The sequence below is a fragment of the Leptonychotes weddellii genome, chromosome X (genome assembly GCF_054177405.1).
Source record: "Leptonychotes weddellii isolate Sample4059 chromosome X, ASM5417740v2, whole genome shotgun sequence".
Lineage (NCBI taxonomy): Eukaryota > Metazoa > Chordata > Mammalia > Carnivora > Phocidae > Leptonychotes > Leptonychotes weddellii.
In genome coordinates, this window is record NC_138385.1 from 36,367,495 (window position 1) to 36,384,876 (window position 17,382).

The following is a 17,382-nucleotide window of genomic DNA, read 5'->3' on the forward strand; positions in this document are numbered from 1 at the left end:
GGGTGGCTCAGTCGGTTGAGCGACTGCCTTCGGCTCGGGTCATGATCCCAGGGTCCTGGGATCGAGTCCCACATCGGGCTCCCTGCTCTGCGGGGAGCCTGCTTCTCCCTCTCCCACTCCCCCTGCTTGTGTTCCCTCTCTCGCTGTGTCTCTCTCTGTCAAATAAATAAATAAAATCTTTAAAAAAAAAAAAAAAGAATAGTGGTAATGGGGTAAATCTTTTCAAATCAATTCTATATTTTATAAATATTTGCAATACAGTTTTCTAATTAGCTATTTCCCATTTTAAAGACATAAAAGAAAAAAAAAAAAAACAAGACTCCAAAGAACATATTACCTACATATAAAGCTAGCCTTGCCTTGTTTGATGGCAAGTCAGAAATTCACTAGCTCTGTTTAATGATTTTCTGAAGATAAATAGGCCTTCCAACAACTATGACTCTTCAACTTAGCTACCCGACCAACCTTTCTATTTTAGAGGATTCCTCATTTTTTTTCAACAGAGTAGCTATGTCAGATCTATTACCTAGGTTTCAGGACACAGCCAATTGCTGTACTTTCCTGTTTTTCTTTCAAGATAAAACATGATATATGAGACCTTGGAAAGGCAGAAATGAAGTCTTTCTTATTATGGAGTAGGAATTTTCAAAATGTATCCCACAAAGCAATACAGTGTCAAACCAAATTGCCAGGACCTCCTGACAGAAAAGTTCAATTTAATTACAACACGTTTTTTTTCTTGTTTCTTTTAAAATAAATCAATAAATGGCCTGTTGTGCCTGAATTGAGATTAAATAAATAAGAAACAGGTTTAACCTTATTACAGAACTGATATTTTCAACATTTTGTCCCATAAAGTTATATACTGTCTGTTTTGACCATTAGTTCAGTTTCACAATATAGCTGGCTTGTCTGGTTCATTGATGGTTAGAACAGAATGGACTGAGTCTCTTCTAAGGTTATATTTCTCATCTTATTCTACTCTGCCCTATGAAGCTAGTCAGTGATCTTTCCCTCTTCTCAACAAAAGCCTTTAGGAACAATTGTACTGGATGCTAAAAGCATCAACAGGATTTCCTTGTGAAAAATTATGAAAAAAATTTATACAGAAAAAATACAGGTAATGATGAAAAAGAAAAAGAACATACAATTAAAAATGTTCATGATAAACTATAGGCCTCTCTAAGAAATTACTGAATTATGTTCTTTGCCTGCAAGATGAAAAGAATAATTCTTAACATTTGCCATGTGGTTGGTGGGAGATCTCATAAGGTTATATGATAAAAGCTGTTGGTTTATACATAAAGCAGTAAAGTAATATATTATTTACAGGTCAGTTGGAGACTAAAGCTTAATTTAAAATGCCAGTTAATTAAGGGTTAATTCAGGTAATTTTAGAGGTGATTTCTCTCTTTTGTCTTCCTTTGTTTTCACTGGAAATATCTGGATAAAGGAGAGGGTAGGTAAACAATCATGCAAATTGAAAAAATCCTGTGTAATTACTTTCAAAACAATCCTCAGTAAATAATAGAAAGCACGCAAAGAGTGAATGTACCAGTGTTGGGCGCCTGGGTGGCTCAGTTGGTTAAGCTACTGCCTTCGGTTCAGGTCATGATCCTGGAGTCACAGGATCGAGTCCCGCATCGGGCTCCCTGCTCGGCAGGGAGTCTGCTTCTCCCTCTGACCCTCCCCCCCTCATGCTCTCTCTCTCTCATTCTCTCTCTCAAATAAATAAATAAAATTAAAAAAAAAAAAAGAGTGAATGTACCAGTGTGTAAAAAGGAATTGAGTAACTGACATTTGTTGAAGCAGGGGAATTCTTACAATATAGTCTTCATCTAGGTTGGGAGAGAGCAAGGGATTGTAAGCATGTATATACAAGCACTTACAATTTCTGTTAAGAATGGGGTTATAATCTAAACAAGACAATACATGAACATCCACAAATTCTTCAGAGTGTAAGCAAGTCTATATTGAAGTGTCTGGTTACAATGTGTAGACCTGCCACATGCTTGGATTTCTCTGTCACTTTGTTAAGAAAAGAGATAGATGTAGTTAAATAAAAGTCATTTATTGACTTTGTTGAATGTATATTATATGTTGAATGCATATTATATGTCATGCAGTGACTATACTAGCTGCTGAATGCATATTATATGTCATATAGCAACTATACTAGCCACTGGGAATATATGAGTGAATAAAAGAGACAAAAATCCATGTTCACATTTTAGTGACAGAAGACAGACAATAAACAATAAGCAAAACTAATAAGTAAATTTCACAGAATGTTAGAAAGTAACAAATAATATGTAAAAAAGAAAAACCTAGATCAAGGTAAAGTGGATGGAGAGTGTAGGGAAGTGGGAGTGGAGTAGAGGCAAGGTGTATACTAAACATGCAGGTCAGGATAGGCCTCTCTGAGAAGGTAATATTGAATCAGACCTGAAGGAGGTAAGGAAGTGAAACATGCAGATAACAGGGTGGAAGAACCTAACAGGCAGAGGAAACACCCCAGTGGGCTGTGTGTTCAAGGAATAGCAAAGCGGCCAGTGTGGCTGAGTGAAGGGAATGAAATAGGAGATGAAATCACAGAGGTGTCAGGATGCCAGATGTATATGGTCTTATGGACCCTTATAGGGACCTGTTTTTATTCTTAGTAAAGCTTAGATACAGAAATATTTTGAAGTTAGAGACAAGATAATGTCCTGATGGATCTGTTGTGTTCTTAGAGGAGAATGAGTCAAGGATGGCTTGAAGATTTCTGATCTAACGGGAAGGATGAAGTTCCTATCAATTGAGATGGGGAAGACTGTAGGTTTTAGGGAGATACCAGGAATTCAGTTTTGGAAATGTTATATTTGAGATGTTTATTAGACTTCCATATACAGATGTGGAGTTGGCAGTTGGACAAATAGAGATATTAATTTGAGAGTATTCAGCATAGAGAAATTAAAGGATTAAGTATAGACAGAAAAGAAAGGCAAATCCAAGGATTAAGCCTGAGGTACTGTAATGTAAGGTGTAGTGGTACACTTCTCCCCTACCATTCTGGTTGTATGTGTTTTTGGGGTGAGGTTAGAGGGGGGGAGACAGCGTTAGGGGGAGTGTACTCCGGCAATGAGGAATTTTTGTTAGTGTCATTGTTTAGAATTATTGACACATGACGATAATAAAATATACACCAACATTTAGTTGGACTTATAATTGTTTATATGTCTGCACAGACAATGCACTCCTTTATTGCCTGCACCTAGAGTGGACTGCTTCCACACTTAGTATGCCACTGAATATGGTTTTTGTACACTCTAGTTTAAAACCTGAAATAAGGGATGCTTGGGTGGTTCAGTTGGTTAAGTGTCTGCCTTCAGCTCAGGTCATGATCCCAAGGTCCTGGGATTGAGTCCCAGTCAGGCTCCTTGCTCAATAGGGAGCCTGCTTCTCCCTCTGCCTGCCGCTCCCCACTGCTTCTGCTCGTTCACTCGCTCAATCTCTGACAAATAAATAAATAAATAAATAAATAAATAAATAAATAAATAAATAAAATCTTTAAAAAATAAAAATAAAAAAATAGTAAAATCTGAAATAATTAAGCAACCACACTTTTGCTATAGGTATATTCTCCACCAGTTTTGCATTTGGTTGTTATATACCTTTGTTTCTCTTAGTTCTAATTAGAAGTCTACCTAACCAGGTTTAACTTTGAACTTTTGAGCATGCAGGTGGTTTCTGAGATGACATATCTGCCCTGTGCCAAGCCTGGCTTAAGCATAAGGATAACACTGGATTATAATTTTAAAAATTAGGGCTTTTAGTGTTTTTGTATATTTGGGTTCATGCACCCCTATGTTTATAGCAGCATTATTTACAATAGTCAAATTATGGAAGCTGCTCAAGTGTCCATCAATACATGAATGGATAAAGAAGATGTGGTATAGACACACACACACACACACACACAGTGGAATCTGGCCATTTGCAACAACATGGATGCAGATAGAGAGTATAATGCTAAGTGAAATAAGTCAGTTATAGAAAGACAAATATATAATTTCACTCACATGTGGAATTTAAGAAACAAACAAGCAAAGAAAAAAGAGAGAGACAAACCAAGAAATAGACTCTTAACTACAGAGAACAAACTGATGGTTACCAGAAGGGAGGTGGGTGAGGGGATGGGTTAAATAGGTGATGGGGATTAAGGAGTACACTTGTCATGATGAGCACTGGCTGATATATGGAATCGATGAATTACTATATTGTACACTTGAAACTAATATAGCATTATTTGGTAACTATACTAGAATTTAAAAATCAATAAATACATAAATACGGTTTTAAAAAAGTAAAAAGTAAAAATTACGACTTTTGATTTTTCTTTTTTTAAATTTAAATTCAATTACCGAATGTATAGTACATCATTAGTTTTTGTTGTAGTGTTCAATGATTCATTAGCTGTGTATAACACCTAGTGCTCATCACATCATGTGCCCTCCTTAATGCCCATCACTCAGTTATCCCATCCCCCTACCCCCCTCCCCTTTCGACAGCCCTCAGTTTGTTTCCCAGAGTCAAGAGTCTCTCATGGTTTGTCTCCCTCTCTGATTGCCTCTCATTCAGTTTTCCCTCCTTTCCCCTATGATCCTCTGTGCTATTTCTTATATTCCACATATGAGTGAAACCATATAATAATTGTCTTTATCTGATTGATTTATTTCACCTAGCATAATACCCTCCAGTTCCATCCATGTCAATGTAAATGGTGGGTATGCATCCTTTCTGATGGCTGAGTAATATTCCATTGTATATATGAACCACATCTTCTTTATCCATTCATCTGTTGAAGGGCATCTCAGCTCTTTCCACAGTTCGGCTATTGTGAACATTGCTGCTACGAACACTGGGGTGCAGGTGCCCCTTCTTTTCACTACATCTGTATCTTTGGGGTAAATACCCAGTAGTGCAATTTCTGTGTCATAGGATAGCTCTATTTTCAACTTATTGAGGAACCCCCACACTGTTTTCCAGAGTGGCTGTACCAGCTTGCATTTTCACCAACAGTGTAAGAGGGTTCCCCTTTCTCCACATCCTCGCCAACATTTGTTGTTCCCTGTCTTGCTAATTTTAGCCACTCTAACTGCTGTGAGGTGGTATCTCATTGTGGTTTTGATTTGTATGATGATACATGATGACAAGTGATGTGGAGCATTTTTTCATGTGTTTATTGACCATTTGTATGTCTTCTTTTGAGAAGTGTCTGTTCATGTCTTCTGCCCATTTCTTGACTGAATTATTTTGGGGGTGTGGAGTTTGATAAATTCTTTATAGATCTTGGATACCAGCCCTTTATCTGTTATGTCATTTGCAAATACCTTCTCCCATTCCATAGGTTGCCTTTTAGTTTTGTTGACAGTTTCCCTTGCCATGCAGAAGCTTTTTATCTTGAAGTCCCAACAGTTCATTTTTGCTTTTGTTTCCCTTGCCTTTAGAGAAGTGTCTTGCAAGAAGTTGCTGTGGTCGAGGTGGAAGAGGTTGCTGCCTGTGTTCTCCTCTAGGATTTTGATGGATTCTTGTCTCATATTTAGGTCTTCCATCTATTTTGAGTTTACCTTTGTGTATGGTATAAGAGATTGGTCCAGTCTCATTCTTCTGCATGTGGCTGCCCAATTTTCCCAACACCATTTGTTGAAGAGACTGTCTTTTTTCCACTGGACATTCTTTCCTGCTTTGTTGAAGATTAGTTGACCATAGAGTTGAGGGTCCATTTCTGGGCACTCTATTCTGTTCCACTGATCTATGTGTCTGTTTTTGTGCCAGTACCATGCTGCCTTTATGATCACAGCTTTGTAATAGAGCTTGAAGTCAGGCATTGTGATGCCCCCAGTTTTGGTTTTCTTTTTCAACATTCCCCTGGCTATTTGGGGGTCTTTTCTGGTTCCATACAAATTTTAGCATTGTTTGTTCCAGCTCTGTGAAAAAATGTTGATGATATTTTGATAGGGATTGCACTGAATGTGTAGATTGCCCTTGGTAGCATAGACATTTTAACAATGTTTATTCTTCCAATCCACGAGCATGGAATGTTTTTTCCATCTCTTTGTGTCTTCCTCAATTTCTCTCATAAGTGTTCTATAGTTTCTACAGTACAGATCCTTTACCTATTTGGTTAGATTTATTCCTAGGTATCTCAGGGTTTTTGGTGTAATTGTAAATGGGAAAAAAAAATGGGATCGATTCTTTAATTTCTCTTTCTTCAGTCACATTGATTTATAGAGATGCAACTGATTTCTGTGCATTGATTTTGTATCCTGCCACATTGCTGAATTGCTGGGCTTTTGATTTTTTAAATGACCTTTCATTTTGATGCTCTTCTTTAAAATGTTTTCCCCTTATCCTTATATACATACTGAACATATATTTCCCCAACTCTTTCCCACCATCTCCCCACCTTTAGTTTCTTTTCAAATGTTCCATACACAATTAATTATAAGATTCTGAAAATACATGTGGTGAGAGTTCCAACAGCTATAATCTGAGACCATCTGTTAATTTGGAGGCTTTATTAATAAATGATTCTCTATATGTTTTGAGGAACTTCTAGATTTTCCAATAAGGAATCTACATGGCAGATGGCAGAGTAGAACATCCAAGAGAAACCATCAAAAACAATGCTAGCCTTCTGCTAGTCAAACAACTGGAATCTGTCCTGGCAGTGGTGAGCTAAATACTAGTTCAACCTCCCTTTGGGAGCATCATGTGAAATAATTTGTTGTGTTGCTATTTTAAATGAACACATAATTAAACTACTTCAGATAATCAGTTGTAAGCAGGAGGTGGAGGCAGGGAAAGATGCTGAAGGAGAGGAAGAAAAAGAAAACAACAAAAATGGAAAAAGTCATCCTTTAGAAGCCTCTTTTCAAATACAGTATTGCTGAGCCCAGCTGGTTTAGGGCAGTTGCAATTTGGCTCCCTTTGGCTTCACCAGAGCACCAGCCTGTCTGCAACTCTATGATGATGGAACTGAAAGTACCTTCAAAAAGGATAGAGCATCACAGGCCTTGGGGAGGAGGGCATGGTGTAAGAGTGATAGGCAGAGCAGTGTAATCTGTATCTGAGCCTAAACAAAAGTCTGCGCTCCAATGAACAGCACTGAATCTTTACATTCAGCTAGAGGAAATCCATCAAAAAGAGTTTAGGAACAGCCTCTATGTTTGTTGCACTATTCTAGGTGCTGTGACTGGTAAAGATGTAAGGCATGGTCTTTCTCTCCAAGCTGTTTGCAGGATGACCTCTTCATCATCACGGAGTACCTGAGTATCTCTGGCTATAATCCTAGCACTGATATGAACTAAGGCAAGTGCTCCATTGTAAATTTTATCCTATGCTAGTAGAGAGTAAAGACAATGAGAACATCAAAACTGGGCTTCTGGGCCTATGGCATGCATCACTCAGCTCAATATGTTGACTTTTAATAGAGAAGAAAGAAAAATGTGATAAGAAAGCATGATTGATTTTCCACACCTTTTCCCAAAATACTTGGTTTCTTTTAAAGTCCAAGTTTTGGTGGGGAAGTGGTAGAGTAGGAGAATCCTAAGTTCACCTTGTCTCATGGACATACCTAGATAAGAATCACATCAGTGCAACCAAATCAGAAAACAACCCAAACATTAGCAAAAGAGACTTTTCATAGTTAGTCATAGAAACGAGGACACATTGAAAATAGCACGAAGAGTGGAAATGTGATCAGAAACCAAACTCCCTGCAATACTAACCATAAATGGGAGGGACACCATGAGCATGGAAAAGGGAGAGAAGCAGACCCCACTCCAGGCACCCCAGGCAGGGGGACCTGCACTGGGAAGACAAATCCCATAACATCTGGCTTTGAAAATCAGAGGGGCTTAACTGCATGAGTTTTTTTAAACCAGTGGGGCTTAACTCCTGAGTACTTTAAAAATCAGCAGACTCAGTTCTGGGTGAGCAGGATGGTGATAGGAAATGGAGTACCTACCCTTGAAGAAATAGCATAACAATCTCTCCTAGATACCGCATAGAAGCAGCAGTTTGAAAAGTGCCTGGGGTATACATGAAGGAGATTTATTTACTAATTCAGTGTGTGCTATAGGGGCATGGATCTTTAGGAGACTTCTCTGAGGACAAAAGAGCTGGTAGGTGCCATTCTCTCCCCAACTCCACAGCCTAGATAGCTGGACCCTGTGGGAATGAGCATGAACACTCCACCTAACTTGCTACCATCACATGCCCTACCCTTGTGTTCTCCTGTGATATGCCCCATCCAACACACACCACTCAGCAGAAGTCCCTCCAAAGCAGCTCCTGCCTCATCTCATTCTTGACGTAGCCCTGGAAGGGACTGGCACCACTCCAAAGTGACTCCTGCCTGGGAAGAAGAATAGATAATCACACTCACCAGTTTGAATGCAGCCCCAGCAGCCGAACCTTATAACTAGCAGTGCAGAGAAAGTGTCCTGCCAACCAGTGAATCTGCAGTCCCAGCAGAAAATCTGGTGGCAGGAATCTGGTCTGCCAGTCCCACTCATCAAAAAAAGCCTCTCAGCAACAAGGCAGTGAGAGCAACTTGCAGGTCAGTGTTACTGCAGCCCCAACAGATGTACTAGTATCTGGTTTGTCTGCAAGTCCCACCCACACCCACCAACTAAAGCCTCAGGGGACAACACAAGGAGAGTACCCTATAGTTCAGTAGAGATGTAGCCCCAGCAAATGGCTTAAGAGCAGGCATCTGGTCTATATAGACTATAAGCTAATTTACCACCCAACTATAAGCCCAAGGAGGCCTCAGACTGGGCCCTTAACAGCATAGGAATCAAACCCTGCTCACAACAGGCAACGTGGGCCAAGCAGCCAACTGGACTGAAGGCAAATGAGGCTCAGCCACAACAGCAGGGCATATCCAACACACATAGGAAATACCCCTGAAGTTCTTCATTCTGATGAACAGGGGACATTGCACTACAGGGCACAAAAGGACCTCTTCTTCATAAGGCCACTACTTTCAAGATCAGGAGACATAATGACTTTCCTAATATATAGAAACAAACACACAGAGATAAAAATGAGGAAACAGAGGAATATGTCCTAAATGAACAAACAGGACAAAACTACAGAAAGGGATAAATGAAATGGAGATAAACAATATGCTTAATAAAGAATTCAAAGTAATGGTCATAAAGATACTCACTGGACTTGAGAAAAGAATGGAGGATCTCAGTGAGACCTTCCACATAGAGAAAGAAAATATAAAAATGAATGAATCAAATGAAGAACTCAATAACTGAAATTTTAAAAAATACACAAGGAGTCAATAATAGATAAGAAGAGGCAGAAGAACAGATCAGTGAGCTAGAAGACAGAATAATGGAAAGCTACTAAGCTGAACAGCAAAAGGAAAAAAAAAAACAACAATAAATGAGAATAGGTTAAGGGAACTCAGCAACATTGTCAAGTATAATAACATTTGCATTATAGAGTTCAGGAGAAGAGAAAAGGAGACAGAAGAGTTATTTGAAGAAATAACAGCTGAAAATTTCCCTAATCTGGGGAAGTAAGCAGACATCCAGATCCAGGAGGCATAGAAAGCTCCCCACAAAATCAACCCAAAGAGGTCCACACTAAGACACATAATAATTAAAATGGCAAAAAGTAGTGTTAAAAAGAGAATTTTAAAACCAGCAAGAGAAAAGAAAACTTTTATATACAACAGAAACCTCACAAGACTATAAGCTAATTTATCAGCAGAAACTTTGCAAGCCAGAAGAGAATGGCATGATATATTCAAAGTGCTGAAAGGTATAAACCTGCAACCAAGAATACTCTGTGTAGCAAGGCTAACATTCAGAATAGGAGAGTTAAATAGTTTCCCAGACAATCAAAACCTAAAGGAGCTCATCAATACTAAGCCAGCCTTAAAAGAAGTGTTAAAGGGACTTCGTTGAGTGGAAAGAAAAGGCCATAATCAGGAGTAAGAAAATCATGAAAAGAAAAAAAAAATTCACAAGTAAATACAAACATAATAAAAGTAGTAGATTAGGGGCGCCTGGGTGGCTCAGTTGGTTAAGCGACTGCCTTCGGCTCAGGTCATGATCCTGGAGTCCCGGGATCGAGTCCCGCATCGGGCTCCCTGCTCAGCGGGGAGTCTGCTTCTCCCTCTGACCCTCCTCCCTCTCATGCTCTCTTTCATTCTCTCTCTCTCAAATAAATAAATAAAATCTTTAAAAAAAAAAATAAAATAAAATAAAAAAATAAAAAAAAAATAAAAGTAGATTAATTCCTTATAAACTCAGTACAGAGGTTAAAACACAAAAGCAGTAACGTATGACACCATATACATAAAATGTTCAAGGAGTAAAACACAGTGCTTTTAGAATGAGTTCAAACTTAAGTGACCATCAACTTAATACAGACTGCTATATGCATAAGATGTTATATATGAACCTAATGGTAACAACAAATGAAAAACCTGTATAGACAACACAAAAAGTAAAGAGAAAAGAATCCAAGTGTATCACTAAAGAAAGCCATGAAACCACTAGGGAAGAGAGCAAAAGAAGAAAGGAACAGAGAAGAATTACAAAAACCACCAGAAAACAAATAAAAAAAAAAAAAAGGCAACAAGTACCTATCTATCAATAATTACTTTGAATGTAAATGGACCAAATGCTCCAATCAAAAGACATAGGGTGGGGCACCTGGGTGGCTCAGTTGGTTAAGCATCTGCCTTTGGCTCAGGTTATGATCCTTGGGTCCTGGGTTCAAAGCCCACACCAGGCTCCCTGCTCAGCGGAAAGCCTGCTTCTCCCTCTCCCCACTGCTTGTGCTCTCTCTCACTATCTCTCTCTCTCTGACAAATAAATAAATAAATAAAATCTTCAAAAGACATAGGGTTACTGAATGAATGAAAAAAAACAAGACCCATCGAAATGCTGCCTACAAGAGACTCACTTCAGACCTGAGGACACATGCAGACTGAAAGTGAAGGGATGGAAAAACATTTACCATGCAAACATAAAGCAAGAAGAAAGCTGAGGTAGCAATACATATATAAGACAAAGTAGACTTTAAAACAAAGACTATAACAAGAGACAAAGGAGGATGCTACATAATCATAAAGGGAACAATCCAACAAGATATGACAATTGTAAATATTTATGCACCCAACATGGGAGGAACTAAATATATAAAAACATTTAATAACAAACACAAAGGAACTAATGGGTAATAATACAATTGTAGCTGGGGACTTAAACACCCCACTTACATCAATGGATAGATCATCCAGACAGAAAATTAGCATGGAAACAATTACTTTAAATGACACATTGGACCAGATAGACCTAACAGACATATTCAGAACATTCCTTCCAGTACAGTGGAATACACATTCTTTTCAAGTGTGCATGGAATATTCGCCAGGACAGATCACATGTTAGGCCAGAAAACAAGTCTGAATAAATTCAAAAATATTGAAATCATATCATGCATCTTTTCTGGCCACAGCAGTATGAAACTAGAAATCAGTGACAAGAGAAAATCTAGAAGGAACACAGATGCATGGAGCCTAAATAACATGCTACTAAAAAAAGGATGGGTCAACCAAGAAATTAAAGAGGAAATCAAAAAAATACATGGAGACAAATGAAAATGAAAACAGAATGTTGCAAAACCTCAGGGATACAGAAAAAGCTGTTGTAAGAGGGAAGATTACAGCAATATAGGCCTATCTCACATCCAAATGTCCACCAAGAGATGAATGGATAAAGAAGATGTGATACACACACAAACACACACACAGTGGAATATTACTCAGCTGTAAAGAATGAAATCTTGCCATCTGAAACAACATGGATGGATCTAGAAAGTATAATGCTAAGCACAATAAGTCAGTCAGAGAAAGACAAATACCATATGATTTTTCTCACTGTGGAATTTAAGAAACAAAACAAAGGAAAAAAAGATACAAACAGTAAAACAAACTGATGGTTACCAGAGGGGAGGTGAGTGGGGGAATGGGTGAAAGAGGTGAAAGGGATTACAAGTACACTTATTGTGATGAGCACTGAGTAATTTATAGAATTGTTGAATCACTAAATTGTACACCTGAAACTAATAACACTGTACATTAATTATACTGGAATTTTAAAAAACCAAATAAATAAATTTTAAAAATACAAGCCTACCTCAAGAAGCAGGAAAAATCTCAAACAACCTAACCTTATACCTAAAGGAGCTAGAAAAAGAGGAATAAACAAAACCCAAATCCAGTATAAGGAAGAAAATAAATAAGATTGAGCAGAAATAAATGAAATAGAGACTAAAACAACAATAGAACAGATCAATGAAACTAGGAGCTGGTTCTCTGAAAAAATAAACAAATTGATAATCTCTTAGCCAGACTAAACAAAAAAGAAGAAAGAAGAATCAAATAAGTAAAATCAGAAATGAAGGAGGAGAAATAACAACAGACACAATAGAAATAAAAAGGATTATAAGAGAATATTACAAAAAATTATATGCAAACAAATAAGACAACCTAGGAAAAAAATGGATGAATTCCTAAAAACAAATAATCTTCCAAAACCGAATCAGGAAGAAATAGAAAATTTGAGCAGACCAATTACTAGCAATGAAATTGAACCAGAAATCAAAAAACTCCCAAGAAACAACAAAAAAAATCCCAACAAACAAAAAGGATGACATGGCTTCACAGGTGAATTCTACCAAACATTTAAAGAAGGGTTAATATCTATTCTTCTTAAACTTTTCCAAAAAAATAGAAGAGGAAGGAAAGCTTCCAAATTCATTATATGATGCAAGCATTACCCTAATACCAAAACCAGATAAAGACACTATAAAGAAATAAAACTGCAGGCCAATATCTCTGATGAACATAAATGCAAATATACTCAACAAAATATTAGCAAACTGAATCCAACAATGCATAAAAAAAAAAAAAATTCACCACTATCAAGTGGGGTTTATTCCTGTGATGCAAGGGTGGTTTAATATTCACAAATCAATCAACATGATAAATCACATTAACAAGAGAAAAGATAAAAACCTCACAATCATTTCAATAGATGCATAAAAAGCATTTGACAAAGTACAACATCAATTCATGATAAAAGCTCTCAACAAAGTAGGTTTAAGGAGAACATACCTCAACCTAATAATGGCAATATATGAAAAACACACAACTAATACCATACTCAATGGTAAAAGAGAGCTAATCCTCTAAGATCAGAAACAAGACAAGGATGTCTACTTTTACTGCTTTTATTCCACATAGTATTGGAAGTCTTAGCCACAGCAGTTAGACAAGAAAAAGAAATAAAATACATCCAGATTGGTAAGGAAGAAATAAAGCTTTCTCTATTTGTAGATGACATGATATTATATATAGAAAACCCTAAAGACTCCACCAAAAAACTGCTAGAACTGACAAATGCATTCAGTAATGTCAGAGGATACAAAATAAATATAAAGAAATCTGTTGCACTTCTATACACTAATAATAAAGTACCAGAAAGGGGAAAAAAAAAACAGTTGCATTTATACTTGCACCAAAAAGAATAAAATACCTAGGAATAAACTTAACCAAGGAGGTGAAAGATCTGTACTCAAAAAACTATAAAAATTGATGAAAGAAATTAAAGATGATGTAAACAAATGGGAAGATATTTCATGCTCATGGACCACAAGAACCAGTATCATTAAAATGTCCATATCACCCAAAGCAATCTACAGATTTAAGTTAACCTCTATCAAAATACCAACAGCATTTTTCACAGAACTAGAATATTCCTAAAATTTGCATAGAAGCACAAAAGACCTCAAATAGCCAAAACAATCTTGAAATTGAATAACAAAGCTGGAGGTAACACAATTCCAGATTTTAAAATATACTTCAAAGCTGTAGTAATCACAACAGTATGGTGCTGGCACAAAAATAGACACATCAGTGGAAAAGAACAGATAGTCCAGAAATAAACCCATGCTTTTATGGCCAATTAATCTGAAAAATAAGGCAACAATATACATTGGGAAAAGACAGTCATTCCAACAAATGGTGCTGGGAAAGTTGGACAGCTACATATAAAAGAATGAAACTGGACCACTTCTTACACCATACACAAAAATAAACTCAAAATGGATTAAAGGCCTAAATGTGAGACCTGATGCCATAAAATTCCTATAAGAAAATATAGGCAGTAATTTATTTGACATTGGCTATAGAAACATTTTTTTAGATATGCCTCCTCTGGCAAGGGAAACAAATCAAAATTAAACTATTGGGACTACACCAAAATAAAAAGCTTCTGCACAGTGAAGGAAACAATCAAAAACCTAATAGACAACCTACTGAATGAGAGAAGATATTTGCAAATGATATATCCAATAAGGGGTTAATATCCAAAATATATAAAGAAATTATAGAACTCAACACACACACACAAACACAAATAATCCAATTAAAAAATGGGCAGAGTACCCGAATAGACATTTTCCAAAGAAGACATCCTGATAGTCAACAGAGACATGAAAAGATGCTCAACATTGCTAATCATCAGGGAAATGCAAATTAAAACCACAATGGGATATCATTTTACACCTGTGAATGGCTAAAATCAAAAAGGAAAGAAATAACAAGTGTTGGGGGGCACCTGGGTGGCTCAGTCAGTTAAGCATCTAACTCTTGGTTTTGGCTCAGGTCATGATCTTGCGGTTGTGGGATCGAGCCCCATGTCAGGCCCCACACTCAGCATGGAGTCTGCTTCTGATTCTCTCTCCCTCTCTCTCTGCTTCTCCCTGTGCTTGCACTCACTCTCTCTAAAATAAATAAATAAAATCTTAAAAAAAAAAGAAATAACAAATGTTGGAGAGGATGTAGAGAAAAAGGTATCCTCATGATATTTTGATGGGAATGCAAACTGATGTAGCCACTGTGGAAAACAGTAGGGAGGTTTCTCAAAAAATTAAAAACAAAACTACCATATGATCCAGTAATTCCACTACTGGGTATTTACCCAATGAAAATGAAAACACTAATTCAAAAAGACATATGCACACTTATGCTTATCACAGCATTATTTACAACAACCAAGATATGGAAGCAACCCAAGTATTCATTGAAAGATGAATGGATAAAGAAGATGGTACATATATAATGAAGTATTACTTAGCCATAAAAAAGGAATGAAATCTTGTCATTTGCAACAATATGGATGGACTTAGAGTGTATAATGTTAAGTGAAATAAGTCAGTCAGAGAATGACAAATACCATATGATTTCACTCATCACTCATATGTTGAATTTAAGAAAAAAAATAAATGAACCAAGGGAAAAAGAGACAAGCAAAAACCAGACTCTTAAATACAGAGAACAAATTGGGGGTTGCCAGAGAGGACTGGGTGGGGGGGAATGGGTGAACTAGATAAAGGGGATTAAAAAGTATACTTAGTTTGATGAGCACAGAGGCAGTTACATTAAAAAATGAAACATTTTGCTGTTGAAACAAACACATCTGGCCTACAGCTGCCGGTTTGTAATTAGTGGTCTAAACTAAGGTGTTGGAAATAGGAATGGAAAGGAGAGAATACACAGGAAAGGTAGAATTAACAAGTTTTGAAATCATTTGATGTATGATGAGAAGGAAAAAATTGCATCAAAAATAGGGATTAGGTAGAAGATAATATGTGTCATTTGGATTATAAAGAGGGTATCAACAGAGTAACCATGACAACTTTGCCAATAGGGCAGCTGGAAGTGTTTATCTAGATTTCAGGAGAGAAGCCAGAGTTAGAGTTGGAGATTTTAGGAGTCATGCTGAATATGGGATGTTACCCAGAGAGAACAAGTAGAACAAGAAGAGAAAAGAACGAAGAATAAAGCCTTGGGGAACAAGGCTACATGTTAGAGGTAAATAGAGAAAGAGAATGCTGCATTTGCGACTAAAGAGCAGAACCAGGAAAATATAGTACCACAGAATCCAAGGTATGTGAAGGCTGTAAGGAATAGCATAGTCTTAAAAGACTATCAAATTGTTTGGTACATAATAGGCATGCAATAAAGATTTATTGAATAAATAAATGATTCCTTGAAAGGAGCCATAGCAGAGAAGACAAGAAAATCAGGCCACATCAGAGCCCTTTTCAGGACAAGAGCATCTCAGTAACTGGGTGTCTTAATTATAACTGCAGTGTTTGAGTGATGCTATCATTTTACAACTTTATCTGATCTGTTCGGTAAGGCTCAACAAATCTCCTGCTTGGATGATGATCATTTTCTTTTGAGCTAAATGGCTCTCTGATCACTTATATTTTCAAAGTGGGAAATGTGTGGCTTTTCACCAGTATTATAACTCAGTTGATTTCCATCAGTTTCAATCAGGCAGTTTCAAGGTTTGTGAAGGGCTGTAGAAATTTTCTTCATAACAGCCATGAAACCTCTAAATGAGAAACATTTAATCTCATCCAATAACTGTACTCATTTGCGTGTGCATTTTTATTGGCAAACATTCTTTTGTGTTAGAGCAAAAAAGATGTTTCCAGAGAAAAATGAAGGACATTTTCTCCCACCCATGCTTTCTGCTATTGTGTAGTGAGACCAGAATTTTCAATGTAGAAGTTTTGGTAGAGCAGGCAACATTAAAGTTTAGTGTGTGCTTTCCAGGGAATCCTCTATTTTCGACCCTTTCGCCACATTCTATCCTTTCTGGTCCCAACTCAAAGGTGGTTTTCCCAAAACAGCACAACATTTATTAAAAATGGATTCAACTATTTGAGGTAGTCGACTGGAAAGATTTTCATCTAAGTTTTTATATCCAATATAAATGGGTTTTATATGTATGTGTCTGTGCTCTCACATGCTTGGATACCTCAGACATTCATTTAAAATCTCTGTCCTGGTTCAATGCCATGGCTTTTTTTCTAAGTTTGAAATAATTAGGCCAGGAGCTAGGAACTAAAGCAATGCTGTGACTGTTAGAAGAAAGGCATCAGGACTAAGCAACTAATTTTTTCCTTATTTCAGAGATACCCACTGAGAGGAGCTCTTTGTGACACAGCTCTGTGGCACCAGTTAGCTCTGAGTTACCTTAGTCATCAAATGGCAGATGCATCTCCTTACTTGCATACATATACCTACTACAAGAAGGGATCTGGAAAGATTTTCATCTAAGTTTTTATATCCAAAAAAATGGGTTTTATATGTATGTGCCTGTGCTCTCACATGCTTGGATACCTCAGACATTCATTTAAAATCTCTGTCCTGGTTCAATGCCATGGCTTTTTTTTTTTTTTTTATTCTTATGTTAATCCCCATACATTACATCATTAGTTCTAGAT